Raw genomic sequence first — 8,171 nt, forward strand, 5'->3', positions numbered from 1 at the left:
CATTATATGTGTAAATTGCTTTGGGCAGTATTGACATTTTCACAATGTTAAGTCTTCCTATCCAGGATCATGGTGCATTCTTCCATTTTTGTAAGTCTCTTTTGGTTTCTTGCAGTAGTGTTTTGTAGTTATCTTTGTATAAGTGCTTTATTTCTCTGATTATATTTATTCCAAGATATTTCATCCTTTGGGTGGCTAATGTGAATGGTATTGCTTTCCTAATGTCCCTTTCAACACTGTTGTTTTTCGTATAGATGTATCCAACTGATTTTTGTATGTTAATCTTATACCCTGACATTTTGCTGAATCTTCCAATGAGGTCTAGTAGCTTTTTTACTGAGTCTTTGGAGTTTTCTACTTATAGGATCATATCGTCTGCAAATATGGAGAGTTTTACTTCCTCTTTGCCAATTTGGATGCCTTTAATTTCCCTGTCTTGCCGTATAACTCTTGCTAAGATTTCCAGCACAATATTGAATAGAAGCGGTGACAAAGGGCATCCTTGTCTGGTTCCTGTTCATAGAGGGTCTCCGAGGAACGGCTGGTGAGCTTGAACCACCGACCTTGCAGTTCAAAAGGCTTTGCATTGTGGTGCCTCAACCCACAGTGCTACGCCAGGATGCCTCTCAAACCAGTGAAAAAAAAAAGCCGAACATATAGGACACACATCCCCGTCTCCCGTATAGGGTTTCTGAGTAGTGGTTGGTGAGCTTGAACCACTGACCTTGCAGTTCAAAATAATTTTCAGTGTGGAGCCTTAACCCACAGCGCTATGCCAGGACCCCTCTCAAACCAGTGAAAAAGGCAGACCAAATGGGACGCACATCCGCGTCTCCCATATAGGGTTTCTGCAGAGCAGCTGGTTAGCTTGAACCACTGACCTTGCAATTCAAATGGCTTTACAGTGGCACTTTAACACAGAGTATGCCTGGACACCTCTCAAACCAGTGAAAATAAGCAGGCCAAATAGGACACACATCTGCGTCTCCTGTATAGGAGTGGCTGGTGAGCTTGAACCACCAACATTGCAGTTGAAAAGAATTTGCAGTGTGGCGCCTTAACCCACAGCACTGCACAAGGACCCTTCTCAAACCAGTGAAAAAAAAGCAAACCAAATCCATGTCTCAGCTTGGGCTGAATATGTGAGTTCCTGGCAGAGGAAACCGCCAGTGGTGAGGGTTTGTTGTGGCCACTTGGCTAAGCCCCTATCTCTATTCACCCGAATGTTGGTGGGCAAACTGTGAGCGTACCTATTTCCCGACACCAAAGAAAAAAATAAAATCAGAACCACACAAAATTGGCAAAGTATATTGTGCATCTTTTTTTTTTTTTCCCCCAAGGTTCCCTCGGCGTGTTTCCGTGGCATCTCTGCGGCCCCTATTTCATCCCGCCACTTGGTCCCACCCAGGATGTGGGCTTAGGACTCCGAGCCTGGCCAGCAGATTCAAAAGTACAGGATTTCCTGCCTCAGCTCCAAATTCCAGAGGCTATAAGCCTTCAAACCTTTAAACTATTCCTATCTCTGTGGGTCCGAGTTTTGGAGCTCTGTCTTGCCTCTTTTTTTGCCTGGAATTCTGATTTATTGCTGACGGCGACCTTCACTACACCTTCACCCTAGCTGCCATCAAGCCCCACCTTTCTTATTTTTCCAGAAGATATTTCTTAAAAGAAAAACCAGCAGGAAAAATTAAAAACAATAATGGCAGTCTGATTGACTACTACAAAAAGCAAGTTGTTTGATGGGGAGCCATCAGGACAAGAAGTCGGGTTCCCTCAAGGCAAACCTCCTTCCAAGACTTACACTTAAAGGTAATGCATAAGCAGGTATATGGTCTTGCTGGTGACCACTTTGGTCTACCAATTAGGGCAAGTGGGGAAAAACAGCAATGAAGTTGTGAGCTAAATCCGAGCACGTTCAACAGACTCCTGTCCAACTTGATTGAGACCTGGTTATCCAGAAGTCTTGCTAGACCTAGAGACTTCTGGGTCTAGGGACAGTGACATGGCCACAGAGGACTAGAGAGGAGAGTGAAGCATCCAGCTAATATGAAGTGAGGGGAGATGCACAAGGACACCCATATTTTCAGATAACAACCATTTGACCTGGCTTCAAAGGCTTGATGATCAGAACTCAACTAGAGCAAGAAAGAGGAGAAAAAAGTGTAATCTGCTACAATTTGATGAACTTGACTTATACGTATAAATGTAGTACCTGAAAAGAGGGAATGAATCTTTACAGAAGGTTCATTCCCACCCTGTCGGTATACAGGCTTGACAGAGATGAGCAACTTAGACATTGGCTACCCAAAATGGGGGAGGCTACAAAGGCTCAAAATGACTGGCTTCCAAGCTTTGAAGAGGGAGCCTAGTTTCATTGGGTACAGGGGAAGGTAGAACCTCCAATGAATGGTTTCCTACCTTTCTGGTTGGGGCTGGTGAAAGGAAATAAGATTAAGACTCTTGTGTGTCAATAGTAAATAATTGCTATCAGAACTGATTGTAAGTGTTGCAAATGTTAAGGTAGACATTTTGTAACCAAAGGAGGGGAGGGGTTGATCTTGCAGTCCAGGAGGGAGGACCCTGGGACCATCAAGAGAGAAGAGCGGAGTGTGGGACTCTACCTAGAGAATCAGTGACAGCAGAGATGGAGGCAGAGAAGATGACGTGGAGAGATGGAGTGGCTGGAGACCTTGAACTCTGGGAGGGAGAGGAGCTATGCGCTGGTGGCTGGGTGTGCCCTTTGGTTGTTTAAATGATTGCATATTCCTCAATGCTTCCGTGTACTTCCCCCCAACCCCCCAAAAAAACCCAAAAACCAAAAACCAAAAAAACAGGGAATGGAAGTAAATGCTGTTGAATGATGATGCATGGATGGGATTGTAATCATTGCAATGATATAAAATAGGATAGGATGAATGTTAATCTGATGTTTTCCCATGTAAACTATCACCCAATTCACAATAACACTACAAAAAAAATGTAGTGTATACACAAAGCCACTGTGCAAACTGTACTAGCAAAAAATAATCGATGTTCAGTCATTTCAAGCATATGATCAAGAGCCGATGGTACTGACAGAAGAAGTCCAAGGTGTACTGAGGCATTGGCATAAAACAAGTTTCCAGAAGTTGACAGAATACAGATTGGAATCTTTCAACAAATTGATGCAGTGCTAGAGGTGTTCAACTATGTAAAGAAATTTGGAATACAGCCAACTGGCCAAACAATTTGCAAAGAACCATATCTATGCCATTCCCAAAGAGGGGTAACTCAATGGAATGCGGACATTGAACAGTATCATTAATATCACAAACAAGTAAAATTTGGCTAAAGATAAGTTGAATAGAGCCGTTAGAGTACATTGGAGTCCTGGTATGGTGCTGTGGGATAATGCACTGGTCTGGAAGTTTGATTTTAACCACATGATCAGCACTTTAAATTCACAAACTGCTCTTGGAAACCCTATTCAGTGTCACTATGAATCTGAACCAACTTGATGGCAGCTAACAACAATAACCTATGAAACTTGAACAATGAATAAGAAAGACTGGTGGAAAATTCACATATTTGTGTTATGGTGTTGGGAAAGATAATGAAAAATTGTGGACTTCCAAAAGAACAAACAAATCTGTCTTGGAAGAAGTACAAGAATTTTCCTTAGAAGCTAGGATGGTGAGACTTCATATCTCATATTTTGGACCTAATCAGTCCAAACATAGCATCACAAGAGACCAGTTTCTGGAGAAGGACATAATGCTTGGAGAATCAAGGGGAAAAGAAGAAAACACCCCTGATGGGTAACACAGTGACAGCTGAAATGGGCTTAAGCATAACAACAACTGTGGTCATGTCTTAAGACAGGACAGTGTGGTTCTGTTGTGCATATTGTCATTATGAATCAGAATCATGTGGACCACAACTAACAACAAAAACAATTCAAGGTTATTAATGGAAAAGTTGTATCTGTTTCTTCTTAATTTTTAGCCATGCCACTGCTTTCTGAGAAAATAATCCAATAAACTCCATTATATGAAGAAGAATGTGGCATCATGATTGTAAGACTCATTAACAATCTGTGAAATGCAGAGAACACATTCGTCCTTGCTGAAAGTGGAGAAGATATGAAGCACTTACTATGAATATCAAAGACTAAATCCTCCAGTATGGATTACACTTCAACAAAAAGTAAAAATCACAACTGTACCAGCAAGAAACATGATAAATTCAGAAAATATTGAAGTTCTCAAGGATTTCATCTTACTTGTTGTTGTTGTTGTTAAGTACCATCGAGTCGGTTCCGACCCATAGCGACCCTGTACAGGGTTTCCGAGGGTGTAAATCTTTACGGGAGTAGAAAGCCTCATCTTTCTCCCGCGGAGCAGCTGGTAGTTTCGAACCGCTGACCTTACGGTTCGCAGCCCGATTCGTAACCACTACGCTACCAGAGCTCCTTAGGATGAACAATAAACAACGAGAGAAGCATCAGTGAAGAATTCTAACAATGTCTTGTGTTTGGCAAATCTGATGAAATATATATTTTTGCAATGCTATTGTTTTTAAATGCCATAGAGTTGGTTCCAACTCACAGTGACTCTGTATAGGGTTTCTGGTTAGAAAACAAATATTTCACTTTGAGGACTAAAGTTTGTGTCAAAACATGAACCAGTAACCTGAAATTTGTTTGCAAAGATGGAGGCTGTCATGAAACTGAAGATAGAAACAAGGAACTACAAGATGGTGGCAAATAAGCTTATTAAGGACTCTTACAAAGGAGGCAAGTCCCTAGGGGCAACAAGACCAAAAATATCACTGTCCACAGTTTTTTTATTGGAACCTGGTGTGGCATTGTGGGGAAAACACTAGACCACCAGGTCAGTTTGAATTGCAAGTTCAAACTTGCCAACCACTCTTTGCAATCCCTATACAGGGTCACTATGAGTCAGAACTGACTTGAAAGCACTTAGAAACAAAACCACAATGAACATGTTTGGAATTCAGATTTACAAGGTCACCCCATCCAAAGTTATGTAAGAGTAGTTTAGCAAACAGAAGAAAGCAGATGGAAGGCAAGACGGTACCATGTGTGGCTTTGCAAACCCTGATTCCCCTTTAGCCCCTCTGGAAGTCAGGTCTTAGAATCTTGCATGTTAACCTTCTTCTGTAGGGTTCCCAAGGACTTTGAGTTCTGGTTGTTTGCAACCTGACTCTGTTTCCCTTCCCCAGTACTGTCCATTGATTTGTTTACATTAATAACATTATGTTAACTGCTGAATATGTTTGACTGCTACAGGATAGTCTAAATGCCTCATTGACCTAACTATAGGGGCAAGAATGGTCCATGAAACCCAAAAGCTGCTGGGACTGGAAACATTGGTAAAACCCTAGGGGCATTCTCATCAAATGAGATCCACACATTGCCTAAATCATTCCTTTTTGCCAATGGCACTAAGGAGCAGTAGGCATTAATGGAGCTCTGGTAGTGTAGTGATTACAAATTGGGTTGTGGACCTTAAAGTCAAAAGTTCAAAACTACCAGCTGTTCCGCAGGAGAATGGTGAGGTTTTCTGCTCCCATAAAGATTTACAGCCTCGGAAACTGTATACAGGGTCGCTATGAGTCGGAAACAACTCCACAGCACATAACAACAACAACAGCAAGACACTAATAGTGTCATCCTGTGGGAAACTCTTGCAATAGGATAGTTGGGACTGCCTCCAAAACTCAAAAGCCAACCTATCCCTTTATCATGTAGCAGTCCATTCCCTTATTTCCCTGCTATAAACCCAAGAAGCAGATTTGATAGCACAAATTAGGTCAGTGCATGCAGAAAGGAGTGATGCCCGTTGGATTCAGCAGAAATGTGGCCACTGTAGTGAGTGGGGTTTTGGGGAAACAAGCTTTAGAGGCAAGGCTTTTCTAATAGGCTGTGTGTAAGTGGTGACTGAGATTCCAAGTTTGATCAATTTGACTCAAACAAGGCCCCTAACCCTGTATGCCAGAGTAGGAACTCTGTGTGACCTTCCAACAGGATATGAGTGATGCAACCAGCTCTGGAAACCAGAAAAAAAGCAGCATAGTACTCTGAAAATCTAAGATCCTGGAACCAGAAAATGGAATTAAATGTTAGCACTTATCTTGTGTTACTCCACTGAGGTGAATCAATATTTCACCCATCTGGACGCAGTGGAACTGACTAGCTTAATGTGGGAGCACACTATCCTGCTACGTGAAAGTCCTCAATAGTCATGATGTACAAGGACTCAAATGACATCTATAGCATGAAGGATGGAAATGAACTTTACTTACTGGAATACAGCTAACCAGTTTACTTTATTCATAGCAACTTAAGCAACCTCCTCAGTGCAACCCATATGGTAAACTCACTCTGGGAAATTGCCTAAAGCAGCCTTAGTCCTCATCACCCAAGAGGAAGCCATTAGTGTGATCCTAACAGGACATGTAGATTTCGCCCTCTTTGTGCTTACTAAGTAAGGACATCTGGTAGCACAGCAGGTTTATTTGTTGGGCTGTTAACTGCAAGGTCATCAGTTTGAGTCCATCAGACACTCTGCAGAAGAAAGATGAGACTTTCTGTACTTAAAAAGATTTACAGCCTTGGAAACTCTATTCAGGGTTGCTGTGAGTTGGCACACCACCATCACCAGTACTTTCTAAACACATGTTTTCTAACTTTGTTGCTGTTGATAAAGTGCCACTAAGTTAGTTCCAACTCATAGAGACCCTGTTTTTAAGGAGCGGCTGGTGGGTTTGAACCACTGACCTTGTGGTCCAGTGCCATATCCTGCAGGTAGGTAAGTCCTATTCTGCTTTTTTCACCTTTAGGGCTGCCAACATTTTCCTAGAGTGGACTCACAGTTTCACCGAAGTTCACCAAAAAAACAGTTGCTGGGTCTATTGACAATTTCCCTTCTCAAATGCTAAAGGCATGCCTCGGAATGAGGCTACTCTTGCTGGAACGAGTTGGGTAACTGTGGAAAGCATCTGGGGGCATAGTCATGCTTCTGTGACTCTCTGGAGTATAGCAGGAATGTTGTGTGGCACATTATCACTTATTCTTGAGCTTAGACTACTGCAGAAATGTGCATCTTGGTAAGAAACTTCAATGACTTCCAATTGTGGCTCTATTAATGCTTTGCAACATGAACATTGTGTTCGATTATTGTTCTGATTTCATATTCTTTCAAAGGTTGTTATATTTTCTACCCCATCCCAGAAACCACTAAATCTACCCATATCTGATTTTAGGTTACTCTCAAGGGTCCCTTGAACAGTCACCTTAAAGGATCTTCAGATTGTTTTTACTCTTCTTGCAAAAGAAGGAAGGGTCTTGCACCCCTTCTTTCTAATCCTCTCAGTTTCACCTAGATCAGCTACAGCTCTGTCCACCCCACTGGAGACAGTACACACAACATACTGAGCTATCAGCATCTGCTCTACCTAAGCCAAATTCTTCAGATGTTGCTGCCACTATCTAGCAACCCCATCCCTACTGCTCCTGATACACCACAGCTGTAAATACCAAGCTGCAAAGATTTATTTTCCTTTCTACTGAAATTCTCTACACATATGTATCAATTCAATTCAATTATGGGGGCTTCAAAGGGTTTGTGGGAAAATCTCCATTTTTCTAAACTTTTTGAAGCCCCTTCATATTTCTGCATTGTAATGGGAATGGCAAGTATAAGTTTCTGCCTACAGTCATTAGGCTTGCTAATAGTTTTCATTTTATGGGTAATTAGTGACCATATCATACTTGAGGATGAGGAAAGCTGAGAGGAGAAATTAAGGGAATGTGAATGAATGGACAGTTAGGCAGCTTTCTCTCCCATCACACATGAATGCTTGATTAGTTCAGCTGCTTTCTTTCAGGGCTCATTCTCTTGCTTGCTCTGAAGATCCTGGCAACCTGACAATGAGTAAGGGATTGACAGTGAGTAACATGCTGGCCAAGGCTTCTCCTTATGAAGGGAGGAAGGCAGAAGCAGTAAGGGCAATGATTGGACAGGCAGATAATGATGTGAGCTGACCTGTCTACCTTGAATTTATCTGGCCCAGAAAATCCTTATAGAAACAAGAGGTTTTATAGGATCTTGTTGTGTGAGTGGTGCTGTAGGATCAGCCCTAGACTGCAAACTGTCAAAAGTTCAAAC

This window comes from Chrysochloris asiatica, unplaced genomic scaffold (genome assembly GCF_000296735.1).
Source record: "Chrysochloris asiatica unplaced genomic scaffold, ChrAsi1.0 scaffold00575, whole genome shotgun sequence".
Taxonomy (NCBI): Eukaryota; Metazoa; Chordata; class Mammalia; order Afrosoricida; family Chrysochloridae; genus Chrysochloris; species Chrysochloris asiatica.